At 36.4% G+C, this 18,275-nt stretch overlaps 1 protein-coding gene and 3 pseudogenes across 3 annotated transcripts in view; 2 read left to right on the top strand and 2 right to left on the bottom strand.

The window, feature by feature from the left end:
* The window catches only part of LOC124096866 (superkiller complex protein 8-like), a 48,440-nt pseudogene extending 37,175 nt beyond the window's left edge, over nucleotides 1-11,265 (top strand).
* Zfyve9 (zinc finger FYVE-type containing 9) overlaps nucleotides 1-18,275 on the bottom strand; it is a 234,470-nt gene that overhangs the window by 206,734 nt on the left and 9,461 nt on the right. The window lies entirely within an intron of this gene.
* LOC131424420 (ATP synthase subunit d, mitochondrial-like) lies at nucleotides 12,727-17,263 on the bottom strand (annotated as a pseudogene).
* LOC124096985 (glycine cleavage system H protein, mitochondrial-like) lies at nucleotides 14,406-14,914 on the top strand (annotated as a pseudogene).

The following is an 18,275-nucleotide window of genomic DNA, read 5'->3' as shown; positions in this document are numbered from 1 at the left end:
TGAAATGTCCTTCTTTGTGAAAAGTCCCAGACCAGATGGATTCTCAGTAGGTTCTACAAGACTTTCAAAGAAGAATTAACACCCATACTCCTCAAAGTATTCCATGAAATAGAAAAGGAGGGAACTCTTCCAAACTCATCCTACGAGGCTAATATCATCCTGATACCAAAACCAGAAAAAGACACTCAAGGAAAGAAAACTTCAGACCAATATCCCTGATGAACATAGATGCAAAAATTCTCAATAAAATTCTGGCAAATCGTATACAAAAACATATTTAAAAAAACAGTGCACCACTATCAAGTGGGGTTCATCCCAGGGATGCAGGGTTAGTTCAACATACGGAAATCAAGAAATATGACTCATCATATTAACAGACTTAAAAACAAGAATCATATGATCATCTCAATAGATGCAGAAAAATCATTTGACAAAATACAGCACCTCTTCATGTTCAAAACACTAGAAAAACTAGGGATAGTAGGAACATATCTCAACATCGTAAAAGCTATACATGCTAAGCCCAGGCCAGCATCATTCTAAATGGACAAAACTTGAAAGCATCCCATCAAAAACTGGAACAAGACAGGATGTCCTCTTTTATCACTTCTATTCAACATTATCCTTGAAATTCTAGCCAGAGCAATTAGACAAAAGAAAGAAATTAAAGGGATACAAATAGGTAAAGAAGAACTCAAACTATCACTATTTGGTGATGACATGATTCTATATCTAGAAAATCCAAAAAAATCCACCAGAAAACTTCTAGAACTAAAAAATGAATTCAGCAAAGTAGCAGTATATAAAATCAACCCCATAAATCAAATGCATTCCTATATATCAGCAAAAAATCCACTGAAAGAGAAATTAGGAAAACAACCTCATTCACAATAGCCTCAAAAAATAAAATACCTGGGAATCAATCTAACAAAAGAAGGGAAAGACCTCTACAATTAAAACTACAGAACACTAAAGAAAGAAACTGAAGAAAACCTCAAAGGATGGAAAGACCCATGCTCCTGGATAGGCAGAATTAACATTGTCAAAATAGCCATTTTACCAAAAACGTTATATAGATTTAATACAATTCCTATTAAAATCCCAATGATATTCTTCATATAAAACAGAAAAGGCAATTATGAAATTCATTTGGAAAAATAAGAGACCCAGCATAGCTAAAGCAATCCTTAGCAAGAAAAGTGAAGAAGGCATTATAATATCAGACCTTAAACTATACTACAGAGCTATAGTAACAAAAATAGCATGGTGGGCTGGGGCTGGGGCTCAGTGGTAGCACACTTGCCTAGCATGCGGGAGGCACTGGGTTCAATTCTCAGCACCACATACAAATAAATAAAATAAAGGTCCATCAACAGCTAAAAAATATTTTTTTAAAAATAGCATGGTATTGGCACCAAAACAGATTTGTGTACAATGGTACAGACTAGAGAACACAGAGACAAACCCATGTAAATATGGTTATGTCATACTAGACAAAGGTGCCAAAAACATTCACTGGAGAAAAGATAGCCTATTCAACAAATGGTGCTAGCAAAACTGGAAATCCATATGCAGAAAAATGAAGTTAAACCTCTATCTCTCACCCTATCAACTCAAAGTGGATCAAAGACTTAGGACTAGAACAGAGACCCTGCGCTTAATGGAAGGGAAAATAGGCCTGGGATCTGACTTCCTTAACAAGACTCCTAAAGCACAAGAAGTAAAATCAAGAATCAGTAAATGGGATGGATTCAAATTAAAAAGCTTCTTCTCAGCAAAGGAAACAATCAATAAACGTGAGGAGAGAGCCTACAGACTGGGAGAAAATCTTTACCACATGCTCCTCTGATAAAGCATTAATCTCTAGGATATTAAAGAACTCAAAAAAAAACTTAACCCCCAAAAACAAATATCCAAATCAATAAACAGGCTAAGGAACTGAACAGACACTTCACAGAAGAAGAAATACAATTGACCAACAAATATATGAAAAAGTATTCAACATCTCTAGCAATTAAGAGAAATGCAAGTCAAAACTATACTGAGACTCCTGTCAGAATGGCAATCATCAAGAATACAATAAATATTGGTGAGGATGTGGGGAAAAAGGTACACTCATACATTGCTGGTGGGACTGCAAATTGATGCAACCAATCTGGAAAGCAGTATGGAGATTCCTCAGAAAACTTGGAAACTTGACCCAGCTATCCCACTCTGCGGTTTATACCCAAAGGACTTACAATCAGCATACTACAGTAATGCAGCCACATCAATGTTTATAGCAGCTCAATTCACAATAGCTAAACTATGGAACCAACCTAGGTGTCCTTCAATAGATGAATGGATAAAGAAAATGTGGTATATATACACTCAATGTAATACTACTCAGCTTTAAAGAAGAGAGAAATTATGGCATTTGCGAGTAAATGGATGGAGTTAGAGAATATCATGCTAAGCAAAATAAGCCAATCCCAAAAAACCAAAGGCCGAATGTTTTCTCTAATATGCAGATGCTAATTCACAATAAGGTGGGAGGCACTAGAGAAGAATAGCATTACCTTAGATAAGGTAGAGGGAAGTGAAGGGAGGGGAGGGGAGATGTGAGGATAGGAAGAATTGTGGAATGAAACGGATATTATTACTTTATATGTAAATATGTGACTGAATGACCAATATGATTCTACAACGTATACTCAGAAAAATGAGAAATATAGCCCATCTATGTATGATATATCAAAGTGGATAAATGCATTCTACTATCATAACTACTTAAAACAAATTTAAAAATTAAATAAAATAGCCAGTACAATAAAGATTTAACAATTTAATAATTTAACAATAATTTGACAACAAATAATAATTTTAACAATGCAGTTGCATAAAGAAAATAATGGCAAAAGTCATATAAACTACATACATGAATTCTAATATTTAGTAGATGTCTCTATGGCTAAGATATTTATTCACTCAAATTTAGCAGCTGATTGAATAGGGGAAGGAGAATAAAGAAGAATTAGTGAAAATAAATAAATAAATAAATAAAAATAAAGTCACATATGCAATTAGGATATCTTAAAAATTGAATACAGGGGCTGGGGTTGTGACTCAGTGGTAGAGCACTTGCCTAGCATGTGTAAGGCACTGGGTTCAATTCTAAGCACCACATATAAATAAAGGAATAAAATAAAGGTCCATAGACATCTAAAAAAAATTTTTTTAAAGAAAAAAAAACTGAATACTATCTTATCCAAACAGCTCTACACAACTAAATACCAGTTCTAAAAATGAGGAAATTCAAGTAACTAAAAAGTTTAATGTAAAAATTTAGGTAAGTAAAATTAATAAGTTAAAGGCAAAATTACCAACAGAGGTCTCAATCCCCTCATCTAGCCAATGAAGGGACTGGGTCTAGAAAATCTAAGTTCCCTTTAATATCTTGATTTTGAGTATTCTATTTGTTGGTGATTGCTGTTCTAATAAATTACAACACAAACATATCCCAAGTATTCATAGTCAGTTTACATAACTCAAATTAATTTATCTCCCAATACGTATATCAATTCATTTTGAAACAATCTACTTCCCAACGTACACTGAGTGCCAATGTCCTGTCTTTTCAACTTCTATAAACATATTCACATATCTTTTGATAACAAATATTAAAATCTCTCCTTCAAACCTCCTTCTAGTTACTGCCCTTTCACATTCCTTTCTCAACCAAGCACTTTAAAAAAAATTACTGATTCACCTTCTCATATTTGATTTCACTAAAACTATTCCAGTGAAGGTCATCAACAGTGACTTTCCAACTGCCTACCCTAACAGACACTTTAAATCCTCATTTTATTTAGTCTGTCCACAGTAACCAACGCAACTGACCACCCTTTAAAAATTCTCCTCCCTTGCTTCTATAAAACTTAATACTTGGGTGCTGGGATTATAGTTTGTAGTAGAGCACTTGTCTAGCATGCATGAGGTACTGGGTTCAATCCCAGCACCACATAAAAATAAACAAAATAAAGGTATTGTGCCCATCTACAACTAAAAAACTATTTTTAAGAAAAGGCCATGGCAGGGCAGGGGTCATGGCTCAAAGGTAGAGTGCTTGCCTACCATGTGTGAGGCACTGAGTTCGATCCTCAGCACCACATAAAAATAAATTAAGATATTGTGTTTAAAAAAAAAAGAGAGAGAGAAAAGAAAAAAAAAGGCAATGGCAAAACATTAAAAAAAAATCTTAATTCTTGCTACTTATTTTCCTCCCCTATCTTGGCTTTTTCCCCTTTCTCTCTTAAATGTAATTTTTATAGTCTCATATTCTTTCTTATAATATTTTCTCTCACTCTCTATGTTCTCATTGGATGGTCTCATCTACTCTTCTGACTTTATTTTTCCCTAAAACCTAGCCTGTTTTCCTAAAACCTAACAAATCTCTTAACATTTCTTCTCCTAACTAAACTTTTCACCATACACTCAAATCATCTAAGCCTAAGAGCCATTCTACTGAGCAAAAAAAATCCTATCCTCAATCCTTTTTTTCTTCTTCTTCTTCTTCTTCTTCTTCTTCGTCTTCTTCTTCTTCCTGCAGCTAAAGGCAGATTAAATGAGAAGAAAAGCAGTGAATGAGAGGGAGAAATTTACGAGGGGTCAGATTAGGGCTGGCTGACTATAAATTATTCCCAGCAAAAATAAGTGCAACAAAATTTCAGTATATTAAAATGATCTTGATACTTCATCTAGAATTTGCTATTGAAGAATCTAATCTAATCTGCAACAAAACTTAATTTGTTTCTATTTTCAAATATAATTTATGAAAGATTTAATAATATTTTCCTTAAATAAGTACTATACTAGGGCTTGGTGTATAGTTCAATGGTATAGAACTTGCCTAAAATATGTAAGGTCCTAGGTTCAACCCCTAGCACTGCAACAACAACAAAAGGAATTGGACTAAATGAAAAGCAATTCTTCTTCACTCTTCGAGTGGCTCCAAATTTCACACAGAAACCACCAGAAGATATACACAATTAATATATAATGCAACTAACATTTCTTTCATTTTAAGAGCCTGCTAAAGGGGCTGGGGTCATGGCTCAGTAGTAGAGCGCTTACCTCACAGATGTGAGTCACTGGATTCAATTCGCCGTACCGCATGTAAATAAATGAATAAAATAAAGGTCCATCAACAACAACAAAAAAAAATTTTTTTAAAGGGTCTGCTAAAGATATTCCACAAATCCTAGATTTAATTTGCCTTTTTCCAAAGAAACTACAGAAACAAAGATTTTTGCTGAGAGAATGTCATAAGATCTAAGTGTCAAAAGATCAACTGCCATATCTTTTTTTGTTGTTTTTAATACTTGTAGATGGACAGCATGCCTTTATTTTATTTATTTTTTTTATGTGGTGCTGAGGATCAAACCCAGTGCTTCACATATGTTAGGCAAGTGCTCTGCGACTGAGCTACAGCCCCAGCTCTGCCATGTCTTTATTTAGAAAGAAAAACTGTTCAGAGTAAGAAAATGTAGAATGCAAGCTTTTATATTTTAAAGGGCTGGGGCTATATAGCTCACTGTTAGAGCACATATTTAGCACATGTAAGGCTCTGGGTTCTATCCCTAGTACACACACAGACCTGCAAAAAAGAAAGGAGGAGGAGGGGGAAGTAGAGGAGGAGGAGGAGGGAGAAAAGAAAGCCCACACCTTTATTTTTGAAAAAATTATTAGCAGGCTGAGGTTGTGGCTCAGTGGTAAAGCACTTGCCTAATACGTGTGAGGCACTGGGTTCAATCCTTAGCACCACATAAAAATAAACAAATAAAACAAAGTTATTGTGTCCAACTAAAATATATATATAATATATATATATATATGTATATATATATATATCTTAAAGTTATTAGCATAGAGTTACAATGAAGGAAAAAAAACAATGAAAGGTACACATTAAGAATCCTATCATTAGGCTGGGGTTGTGGCTCAGAGGTAGAGTGCTTGCCTAACACGTGTGAGGTACTAGGTTTGATTCTCAGCACCACATATAAATAAATGAATAAAATAAAGGTCCATCAACAACTTAAAAAATATTTTAAAAAAAGAATCCTATCATTAAAACTTTTTCATATAATACAGTCAGTTAAACACTGACAGAGTTTATCTAGCCATGCTGTTGAATTTATAAAAAATTTAAAATAGGCTAGGTAAATGTATGAAGTAATCTTTTGGTTGCTTACAAGCAACCAAACATAAAATGGGATGAGTTTAGATAACTCTAGTGGTTCTCAAAGTGTGGTCCACAGACCTCAGGGAATTCACATGACTCTTTCAGGAAATATCGAAGGTCAAAACTATTTTTGTTAATAACACTAATGTCTTACTCTGCCCTTTTCACTGAGATGACAATTGCAGTAAAAGTGAAAAAATAAGTGAGCAGAAGTGCTTGCACTTTAGTACAAATCAAGACAGCAAAAACAAATTGTACCAGCAGTCATACTCTTCACTGCCATGCACTCTCAGTTTGGGGTGGGGGATCAATTATACTTGATTGACAAAATTATTAATTTAGTTAAATATTAATTTTTATTAAATTTTCCATTTCCTGAGTCAATGTCTTTTCAATAGTCTTTGTGGGCTAGGGATATACAGCTCAGTGGTAGAACCTTTAGCTAACACTGCAACAAGGACCAGAGTTCAATTCCCAACACTTAAAAAAAAAAAAATAAAGTTCTGTGCTATAACGGAAAGTACAAAAAAGGCACTCTGCCACATACCAAAATGCAATGATTGTCTCAAAAAAGAACTTGCAGAATTGATGCTAAAACTCAGCCACTTTTTCCATGTAACTATTGTTACTTTTAAGAAAAGAGAGTTAAAAGAATTGCAGTAGCAGAAGGGGATTCAAAGAAGAGAAGCTGTGTAAGATATAAGATATGCTTTCAAGTCATCTACAGTAAACTGGATGGAATTGGAGAGTATTATTTTGAGCAAAATAAGTCAGACTCAGAGAAAAGTATCATGTTTTCTCTCATATGTGGAAGATAGAGGGAAAAGACAGAGGAAAAAAAGAATGCCAGGTAAGTACAGAGGACACCATTAGGGTAGAAGGGGGAAGATCAGGGGGAGGGAGAAAGGTGTTGGGGAGTGAAGATGATCAAATTATGTTTTTATGTATATACAAATATGCCACAATGAAACTCAACATTCTGTATAAATACACACCAACAAAAAGAATAACAATAAATGCAATATAAAAACAATGCTATCAACCTTCCAATAACTGATAATATAAACCCAAAGACATCTAAATTTGCTATTATTTATGTCTGCCTCGAATAATTCTTATAATCTAAATTACCTTGCAATGTTCTAGGAATTATACTGACAACTACCAAATTCAAAATATTAAACTTTTCTCTTAGAAGAATCCAAAGTTCTAAACCAATTTGATACTATTAACAATAACACTCCAGAATCTCCACAGCAGCACATAAGTAAGTGTTCTACATTGGCAGATACATCCATAAAGGCACAGCCCCCAGCCCCAATGAATTTTCCCTGTCTCCCAGTTACCCCTTCCCAAGTGATTCTATACACTAATTCAATCATATTTTTGCCCCTGGTATCCTCTCATACATAAACAAGCACAACAGTCCCCATTGCAGACTAGAGTCCCATTATACTTACAGTGGGTCTTTTGTTTCTCTAACTTGTAAGACAAAGGATTTCAATATAACCTTCTCCACCAGTTTTTCTTTTTTCTTTTTGGTTTGGTTTGGTTTTTTGCCCCTGACAATGTCTTTTATTCTTTGTTCTTGCCTAATTACATTGGTAGTTCCTCCAAAAATGGTGACTGGTAGACATATTCTCTTGTTTCTGAATATTGTAGGAACTCTTTAGTACTTCACTATTAACCCTGATGTGAGATTTTGTCATGTTCATATAATTAAAAACAAGAAGAGATCAATAGTTTCTTTACACTGTTATTCAATACTGGTCTATTCTGATTTTTTTGATAGTGCTGGGGATCCAACACAAGGCCTTGCACGTGCTAGGCAAGCATTCTACCACTGAGTTACATCTCAGCTCTTAATTTATTTTTTTAATATTTTTATTAGTTGGTGAAATTTTTTATTTTATTTATTTGTATGTGGTGCTGAGAATCGAACCCAGTACCTCACATATGCTGGGCAAGCGCTCTACCACTGAGCCACAATCGCAGCCCCATATTTTTTGTATTTCTTTTTTGTATGTATGGAATATATACATAATAAAATTTTAAGCATTTTCAAGTATACAGTTTGGTGTCAATAAGTACATTCACATTATTATACAACAATCACCTTCATCCATCTCCAGAACTTTTTCATCTTCCCAAAGACATTCTACCCATTAACCAATAACTTCCTAATTCCTCCTTGACCCAGCCTCTGACAACCACCATTCTACTTTCTGTCTTTATGAACTGCTAATCACATTATTTTCCTAAAAGGTTGCGGGACTTTCCCCCAATCACCCAGCTGATTACTAGCATATAAAATTCAAAAGCATACATTTTAAAAGGAAAGCAGCACTCTTCTATAGCCAGAATCACTAAGTCAAGCCAAATCATTTCCTTTTTTGCCTCAACACCCTACCTTGGTTTGTTGGGTTTCTGCAAGGTATTTATTTGAGAAAGTTTCTCATTATCTTCTAATGGATAAATGTATAAATTAGGGTCATATTTTAATGCAGTTAATTCCTAATAGGCTAAATAGCGTTGACCATAGATATTATCTTTCTCAAGGTACATCTATAATGGTATGGCCTAGAACTCGATTCTTGATCTTATCCTGTTCGATATTTTTTGATATGGCCACTTTATAGTCCAATGATGAAATCTGTAATATGATATAAAGAAAAGTATAATAACTAGATCTGTTGGATCAAAGAATCCATGTTTAAAAGATTGAATCAAACTAAATACCATCTAATTCACAGTACTTTTATAGATACCTAGTTCTATACTTGTGTTTTAAATGACCCAAATTTTAAAAGTTTCTAAAATAAATAAAACTTAAATTAAATCAAAAGACTTAAACTAGTTTCTACAATGATTAAGAAAAAAAATCATCAAGGAATGAAAAGAAAAAGAAAATTCATAAGGAAGCTGAGCATGGTGGTGCACACTTGTAATCCCAGCCGCTTGGGAGGCTGACACAGGAGATCACGAGTTCAGAGCCAGCCTCAGCAACAGTGAGGCGCTAAAGCAATTCAGTGACAGCCTGTCTCTAAATAAAAAAATAAAAAATGGGGCTGGGAAGTGGCTCGGTGGTCAAGTGCCCCTGAGTTCAATCCCCATTAACCGCCCCCCCCCAAAAAAAAGTCATCAGGAAACAAGCAACGAGCTATGCAATCTCAAACTGCACTATTCTGGTGGGGAGATTATTATGTTCCATGCTAACCCGATCAATTGCTCAGTTCCTTTTAACCAGCATTCACTGAGCACCATCTAAGTGCCAGACCACACCTGAAATACTTGTTTTCTATTCTAAGTACAAAACTTGTATTTCATATTGACAAACATATTCAAGAGAAAATAATGAAGAAATTAAGATTTCTAGAAAAGATTTTAGTTACAGCTGGACATGGTGGCTCAATTTGAGAGGCTGGGCAACTTTACAAATCCCTGTATCAAAATAAAAATAAAAAGGGCTGGGAATATAGTACAACAATAGATGAACCATGGGATCAATCCCCAGTACTGCAAAAAAAAAAAAAAAAGGAAAAACAAAAACAAATTTTAGCTACAAATCATAAAAGCAATTCAGAAAAATGTAATCAAAGGATCATTATAACAATAATACCTAACATTGCTTAGTAGTTAGTATGTTTAGCAGCCATAAAGGTGTGTCACTTGCATCACTCTTCATGAAAGAACTTGCCAATGGGAGGGGGGATAGTAGAGGATAGGAAAGGTAGCAGAATACAACAGTTACTAATATGGCATTATGTAAAAATGTGGATGTGTAACCGATGTGATTCTGCAATCTGTATTTGGGGTAAAAATGGGAGTTCATAACCCACTTGAATCTAATATATGAAATATGATATGTCAAGAACTTTGTAATGTTTTGAACAACCAATAAAAAATGAAAGAAAGAACGAACGAACGAACTTGCCAATAAGCTGCTAGGTATATAATTATACACGTCTCTAGCTGCAGTCCCTTCAGGATCCCCTGCTTTTAATATGAAGTCATGTACTTCCTGGGCAGTCCCAGCCAATGACTGATCACAGCCCGAGCACTAAGGTCTGGCCATTTCTGTAATCTCAGAACTTCAGATAATTTTTGCTCTAAGAGTCTTCACTATGTTTTCAGATACTGTCCTAAGGCTCTCCCCGACAGTTCTGCCTCATCCTCCTTTCTTTTCACAGAAGTCCGTCCCTTTCACATAAACCTCTTGTATTCCTAACCTCTTTTATTCTTAGAAGCTATTTCCCAAATGACTCCAACTGACATGTTTGATACCACAAATGGATTAAGAATGCAGGAGGTAAGATGGAGCTTGGAAACTAAGTTATTTGCTATCCTACTGACAATGAGAATCTCATCCTAGTTGGGGATGTGAGGTACGGACAATCCTTGGCACAAGGTGGTGACCTAAGTTTGAACTAATGCTTTCACAAGTTTTATGGAGAACAGTCCCAGTGAGAAACACTCTGACTAGTATAAAGATTCATGTGTCTGAAAAGTATAAGGAATACATTATATATACAACAACAATGGAATTGGCTAGCTGTTAGATTGCATTGACTCCCCAGAAAGGGCAGTTAACAAACAGTTGAAAACTAAATGTGAAGGCCAGAGGTCTCTTTGGAAGCCCACAAAGAGATTCTTATCACCTACAGTGGGAGAACAGTAAAAGATGAAGAGCAAATTCAAGGTGATTAAAGAACCTTACTTCAAAGATAATGGAACACTACACCAGGGGGCAAGTATCCACCAGGGCAAGTATGTTATATCAAAATCAGGTCTTTAGAAAATCTAGAAGCCTCACAGATAGGATAGGGTCCTCTAAGATGGTTGTCCTCAAAGACTGCCATCCTCCAGACTCCTTTGAACCCTAAGAGTCTGCAAGAATGAGTCAGTACTCCCCATTATGCAGGAACACAATTCAGAGGCCTTTCAGCTATAAGGTAACTCCGGATTTGCCTCCATCTCCACTCCTGGCTGCCATGATAGTAGCTAATGCTAAATCTGTCAAGGACATGTTGGGCCTGAAATAGGAGAAAGTTACTATAAATCTCAAACTATAAGAATAAACCAGCAGATTGGAGGAATATCAGTGGTGCTAGATTTTGAGGGGAGGCAGGAACATTAGACTAAGATAAAGTTTACTGAGGCAGTGGGGGCTGGGGCACTCAGAAAATGGAAATTAACACTGTGGCATGGACCTGGGGGTGGTATAAACTCACTGCTATGATGGTTCCTGAAAGCCCAGAAAAAATGATGGCACTGAATAGGATTGAAATGCCTGAACTGACATGGCAGAGAGTGAAGGACAGAATTAGTAGGCTCAATAAATTGGGTATGGTAGAACGGATATATTATGTAAGGTCAGACCATTCACCAAGGTCATCGGGAATATACTGGTATGAGAGGCACCAACATTGCTAAGAAGTCCAGTGATGTTTCTTCCCTAAAGGAAAAGTTGTCACAGAGCTTGTTTGGCTTATTAAAAGCAATAAAAATAGTGGGCATTGAAGCAACAATAGCCAGGTGGCAACATTTAAACACCAGAAACATTAGTGCATCAGTTATTTTTTTAATTTATTTATTTGTGCTAATTAGTTATACATGACAGCAGAATGCATTCCAATTCATAGTGCACAAATAGACCACAATTTTTCATTTCTCTGGTTGTACACAAAGTGTATCAATTATTATTATGACTGACAAGGTGGGAGGCAATCAACAAGGCTTGACCCTCAGGGAACTGTAGATATAGTTAATGGAATAGTGTCATTAGGAGAAAAACAGTCAACAACAGTTCTGCTTATTATATACAATCAAAACAAGGTAAGAAAAAGCAGAAGACTAAGAATAACTGTCCCAGTAAAAATCCACTAGCCCTTACCCAATAACTGGACCTGAGCCAGTTGTCAGATCCAGACCCACTGACTTAACACATAGTGTGAAGAGAGAGAGACTCAGAACAGCATATCTATCTGTCTATTACATCAATGAAATTGTGTTGATCTTGTTGAGGAGCAAGAAGTGGCTTACATGCTGAAGGGCTGGTAAGATATATGTGCTCCAAGGGGGGGAACCCTACAATCATTCATCAGTATTGACAGGGGATTGGTTCCAGGATCCTGTGCCCTCATGGACACCAGAATCTATGGATACTCAAATTCCTTATATAAAATGGCATAGTTCTTGCTTATAAACTACACACATCCTCCTGATTTAAGTCATCTCTAGATTACTTATAATTCATAGTGCAATGTATATGTTATGTAAATAGTTGTTTGTTATACTGTATTGTTTAGGGAATAATGGCAAGAGAAAAGCCTGTACATGCATCAGTACAAACGCATTTTTTCCCAAATATTTCCAATCCATAATCAACTGAATCTGTAGATGTAGAAACAATGGACACATAAATTAGGACTCAGCCATTTAAGAGTCCAGTGGTCAGGTTCATGCCAATGCATATCTGCAAAGCACAAAGCAATCTTGTGTCCCCAACAAAAAAAAAAAAAAAAAGAATAAGTAGAAGGGCTAGAGATATGGCTCAGTGTTAAAGCACTTGCCTAGCATGCACAAGGCCCTGGGTTCAATTCCCAGCATGGCAACAAAATAAATAAATAAACAACCGGGCATACTAGTACACACCTGTAAGTAATCCCAGCAACTCAGGAGCCTGAGGCAGGAGGATCACAAGATCAAAGCCACCCTCAGCAAGTTGGTGAGACACTGTCTCAAAATAAAAAATATAAAAGGTCTGGGGATGTGACTCAGTGGTTAAGGCCCCCTGGTACCAAACTTAAATACATAAATAAAAAGAGTAGCTTCTTCAGATTCTTTTTTTATAATTAATATTTTTAATGTGCAGAGTTTGTAATACAAGGGCAGAGATTCCTCTTGGATTCAAGTTTTTTATAAATTCTCAATGGGCTGGTGAGGCCAATAGGGATATTTCTTCTTGTCTAATTTGGTTTCTGGGAAGACTTCATTTAAGTCCTCAATGGTCATCTGATCAAATGGAATTATGTTCTTCATTTTCTCCAGCTGTTTCTCATATTCTTTAATCCTGGCCTTTGAGAGAGACACAAACTCAGCACAACTTTTTACATCTTCCTTTTCTTCAGTATCCTGTGCAGTATATTTATCCTCTAGCAAAGGAACCTTCAGGGCATTAAACTTCTTTTCAAAGTCATCCACCAAACCCGCCTTGGCAACATTGCCTTGTAGTAAGCCCAGTCAATAGCTGGTGGTTTCTCAGGCAGAGTAGCCAACCTAGAGGTGAGGATCTCATTCCAGGACTTCAGGGAGTTAGCAATAGCCTTTTGGTTTCGGGGAATGATCTCCCCAAAAGCTACCCAGTCAATGGTTTTTAGAGCAAGTTTGTGCCCAGCCATCTTGGGATCCTTCACCGACCCCAGGAGAGTGTGCTTCTTCAGATTATAAAGGCAGCACATTCTATACACAGGATGCTACTGTGACCTATATATGAGGTGACACAAAAGGCTACCAGCTTTGAGTAGGGGAAACAACTGTGCAGCACCTCCAGACTGTATTACAACACTTAATTGTGGGAAAAGATGTGGTATAGGGCTGATAGCAAGCCCCAGTGGAAGAATTAAAATGCAGGACCCTAGAATTCTACAGAAAAGCCATGCTTGATCATGGGTACCATGTGTCCAGAACTTTTTGATAATGAGCTAACTATGATTCTCCCAGTCACAAAGCCAGATGAGCTCAGCAGTAACTCATTATAAAATGCAAATGGTGCATGAAGAATTGAACTTTCTGAAACAAAACCAAAGGCATAAGTAAGCTACATAAACAGGTAGCCAAGACTTCCCTGACACCCACCACGGTTTTACCAGCACCCCTTCCTCAGCTCACATCCATAGCTGTTTAGGGGATCCTTTGGGATTAAAATGGGAGGGAAAAAAAGCAGAAGCTTGGCTTATAAACAGATCAGCTCAGTATGTGAATACATGCTGAAAATAAACAACTCCAATATAGTCACACTTAAGGTTGACCTTGACAGTGAAATGAGAAAACCTTCCTAAAAGAACTTTTAAGTGGTGCACCTGGTTATGATTTGTGTAGAAAGAAAAGTATCCTGGCCACTCCCACTGGGGGTCGCAGGGTGGCAGAGACACAGCAGGCGACACTCTGTACCCTTGCGAACATGGTGCTTCAAGTGGTGCAGAGCGCACTAGCTTCAGCCTGCAGCTTGCGCAGTCCCTGTGCCCGCAGCTCTCTGCCCGCCGCAGCCCTGGTGGGTGAGGGCAGATGCCGTTTGGACGCTCTCACTGGCCTGCTCTGCTCTCTGTGTGTAAATTCACAGAGAAACATGAATGGATAACTACAGAAAACAGTATTGGAACAGTGGGAATCAGCAGTTTTGCACAGGAAGCTCTGTAGTCTGCGTGAAGTTGGGACAAAATTGAAAAAACAAGATGAGTTTGGTGCTTTGGAAAGCGTGAAAGCTGCCAGTGAACTCTATTCTCCTCTACCAGAAGTAACTGAAATTAATAAGGCACTTGCAGAAAACCCAGGGCTTGTGAACAAATCTTGTTATGAAGATGGTTGGCTGATAAAGATGTCACTGAGTGACCCTTCAGAACTAGATGACCTAGTGAGTGAAGAAGCATATGAGAAATATGTAAAAATCTATTGAGGAGTGAAAATGGCACCCTAAATAAACTAGTGTAAAATAACTTCGGCAGTTGTCTTAAGTTAGTGGTGGACAGAAGACATAAAAACTACTCTCAACACTGCTACTGGAAGAAGATACCCCTTAACTTCCCAATGACTGCAGATAAACACAATATGCATCTTTTTTACAATTCCTTATGATTTTTAGAGTAGGCGTTAGGTTAATATCAGAATTCATAAAATTATCTGTGGTAAAAACTACTTATAAAAAGTATATAATTCAAGGATAATCTTGTTATAAGCCTAACAAAATATTGTAACTTGCTTACATCCATCCCTGGATTTGGATCAGTATACTTAATGATTTTCCATTGGAAAAACTGGGCATGGAAGAAAATGTATGTTGTACAGTGTCAGAAGAACACTACTGTCTTAATGTTCTGCATTTACTGGTATTATTTTTAATACACTGAAACAACAGCTTGCAGCAAAATAACAAAATATTCAACTTCGTAAAAAAAAAAGAGAAAGAAAGAAAAGTATCCTGGGGTAAGAATATATATACAGACTCATGGACAATGCCAAATGAACTTGCCAACTGGTCAGAAGCCTTTAAGGAAAAATAATGTGATAAGAGGGGCCAGGAACAGTGGTGCACACCTGTAATCCCAGTGGAGGACCTCAAGTGAGAGGCCAGCCTCAGCAATTTTGCAAGATCCTCAGCTACTTAATGAGATCCTATCTCAAAATAAAAATTTAAAAAACTGGGGATGTAGCTCAGTATAAAGCACCCCTGGGTCCAATCTCCGTAATCCCCACCAAAAAAAAAAAAAGTGCAACAGGTATGGGTAGAGGCAAATAAATACCTAGGGCTATGGAAATAATATGTAAATAGTTGTTATTCTATATTGTTTAGGGAAAAAGTACAACAAAAAAAGCCTGTAAATGTTCAGTACAGATGCACTTTTTTCCAGATATTTCCAATACACAGTCAATTGAATATGGGAGTAACAAAGTATAAAAATCTGTTTTATGTATTATGCCCACCAGAAAGCATCTGATGCAGAAAAGACACTGAACAGACAAAATGATTCTGCTGACATATGCCATCCCAGAACTAGCATGATGAGGAAATGAACAAAGGTCACTCTGGCAGAAATAGAGATAAGGACAGAGAATAAAGGGTGGACTTCCATCTCCCAATCCTAATTCTGAATGTCCAACCTATGAGCAACAGAGACCAACATCAAAGCCCACAAGACAAAAAACATAAATCAAGCAAGTTGACTACACTGTGCCCCTTCTATCTCAGAAGGGCCAGCAAATGAGTCTCACTAGTACAGGTCACTTATTATAGATATGGGTTTGCCTTTCCTGTCAATACAGTCCTAACTATCACCATGTACATGAGAGCTTTCATAATACTTACTCTGGTTTGGATATGGTCTGATTGTGGTTCCCAAAGTTTCATGGGTTGAAATTTAATCTCCACTGTGAGGTGTTAAGAGAAAGCAAATTTAATTCATCAAGGGGTGCTTACCAACGAGCCACATCCCCAGCCCTTTTTATTTTTTTGAGACAGGGCCTTGCTAAGTTGCTGAGGTTGGCTTTGAACTTTCCTCCTGCCTCAACCTCTCAAATTGCTGGGATTACAGGCATGTGCCATAACACTGAGCTAAGGGTAGTTTAACTAAAATTTGAAACCAAGCAGCCTACTCTACTGCATGTACTTTTAATCAATATGCTAGGGGGAGTATTAACTTGTCAACTTTAGACATTAGGATGAGACAATTATTTATTCTATATAGTTTCAGAATGCAAAACAACAAAATGACAGATACTTAGAGGAAAGCAAATTTTTTTGCCAAACATAAAAGAAAACTTTCTAATGACAGTAAACAACAACAAAATGATATTCTTCAGGAAATAATCAGGGCCTATCAACCAAGAGTCAAATGTTCATTAAAATTGTGAGAATGAAGCAGATAAAAGTTGACCTACATCAGTAAAAGGCAAATTACTAAATACCATGTTGGGGGAAAAAGAATGCCAGGGCCAAATAAGTTTGGGTTAATATATAGCTGAACAAAGTTAAACAACTCTCTTAATTTTTACTCTGTTTTTAAAATATTAATGTGTATTTGCAAATCTGTACTTGATCTATATAGAATGCTGAAAGCCCAAACTTATGTGACCAAAGAACATTTCTTTGCACCTAGGGAATACACTAGAAATCCTAGCCTAGGACAATATCTTTCCAAAGTCAAGATTCAGTAATCCAAGGATTCTAGAAGAAACTAATAAAGAAAAGGATAATAATTTTCTAGCTTTCCAGAAAGTCTAAACATTACCCATCTCTAATACTATTAGTATCTCTAATACCTTGAGAGTGGAAAAGCTATATAAAAGTTTTGTCATCAAAACTCACTTTATCCTTTCTGAATGCAAAATGTTCCTTCCTTTGTTTTATAAATAAACTCTGAAGATCTACAAGTAATAGGGCCACATTTTAATTATTAAATGTTCATGTTGTGACCAGCAGGAGAGCTTTAATTATTTCAAGTGTGCTATTTATGACCTTGTTATTTTCATGTAACACAGCTCCAGATATATTTTTTCTCAAACATATGTACACTATCACAAGAAAAGACAGAAGAAAGGGTTGCATCTTTTGTGTAGCCTTATGTGTCACCTCATATATGGGCCACAGTAGCATCCTGTGTATAGAATGTGCTGCCTTTAGAATCTGAAGAAGCCCACTCTTTATTTATGTATGTATATATGTATGTATGTATGTATGTATGTATTTATGTTTGTTACCAGGGGGCCTTAACCACGGAGCAACATCCCCAGACCTCTTATATTTTTTATTTTGAGACAGTATCTCACCAACTTGCTGAGGGTGGCTTTGATCTTGTGATCCTCCTGCCTCAGGCTCCTGAAGCATTAGCTACAGAAAGAAGGGGCCCCCAATCACAAACTAATTTCAGAGTTTCAGGGGTTTTATTCAGAAATATATTATCTTTATTGATTACAAGGAAAACTTTTACGTAAATTATAATCTCTTGGTCTTGGATTTCCCACCTTCCTCAGCCACCACTGTCCATAGTTCCTCATTTCATCTATGATAGTTCATCACCAGTGACTGGAGTCACCTACATGCCATCTATCTTTTCACCTGGTTCTCCTTTAGAATATGAAATATAATATTAAATGCATAAGGGCCTTGCTATCTGATCTACCACTAATTTTCAGATCACAAAACTGAGACTCAGATCAATTTTTATATTTATGCAGTAATAGCAAATGAAACATTTATCAACTTCAAAAATACCAGTATATGAAAGCAGAAAGTCCCAAAATATATACAATACATACATACCCAACTTTTTTCTTATAC

This window comes from Marmota monax, unplaced genomic scaffold (genome assembly GCF_021218885.2).
Source record: "Marmota monax isolate L192 unplaced genomic scaffold, Marmota_monax_Labrador192_F-V1.1 WCK01_AAM20220418_F8-fsc00023, whole genome shotgun sequence".
In the NCBI taxonomy this organism is placed as follows: domain Eukaryota; kingdom Metazoa; phylum Chordata; class Mammalia; order Rodentia; family Sciuridae; genus Marmota; species Marmota monax.
Note: the sequence above shows the minus strand (reverse complement) of the source record. Positions and strands in the feature narration are given on the sequence as shown.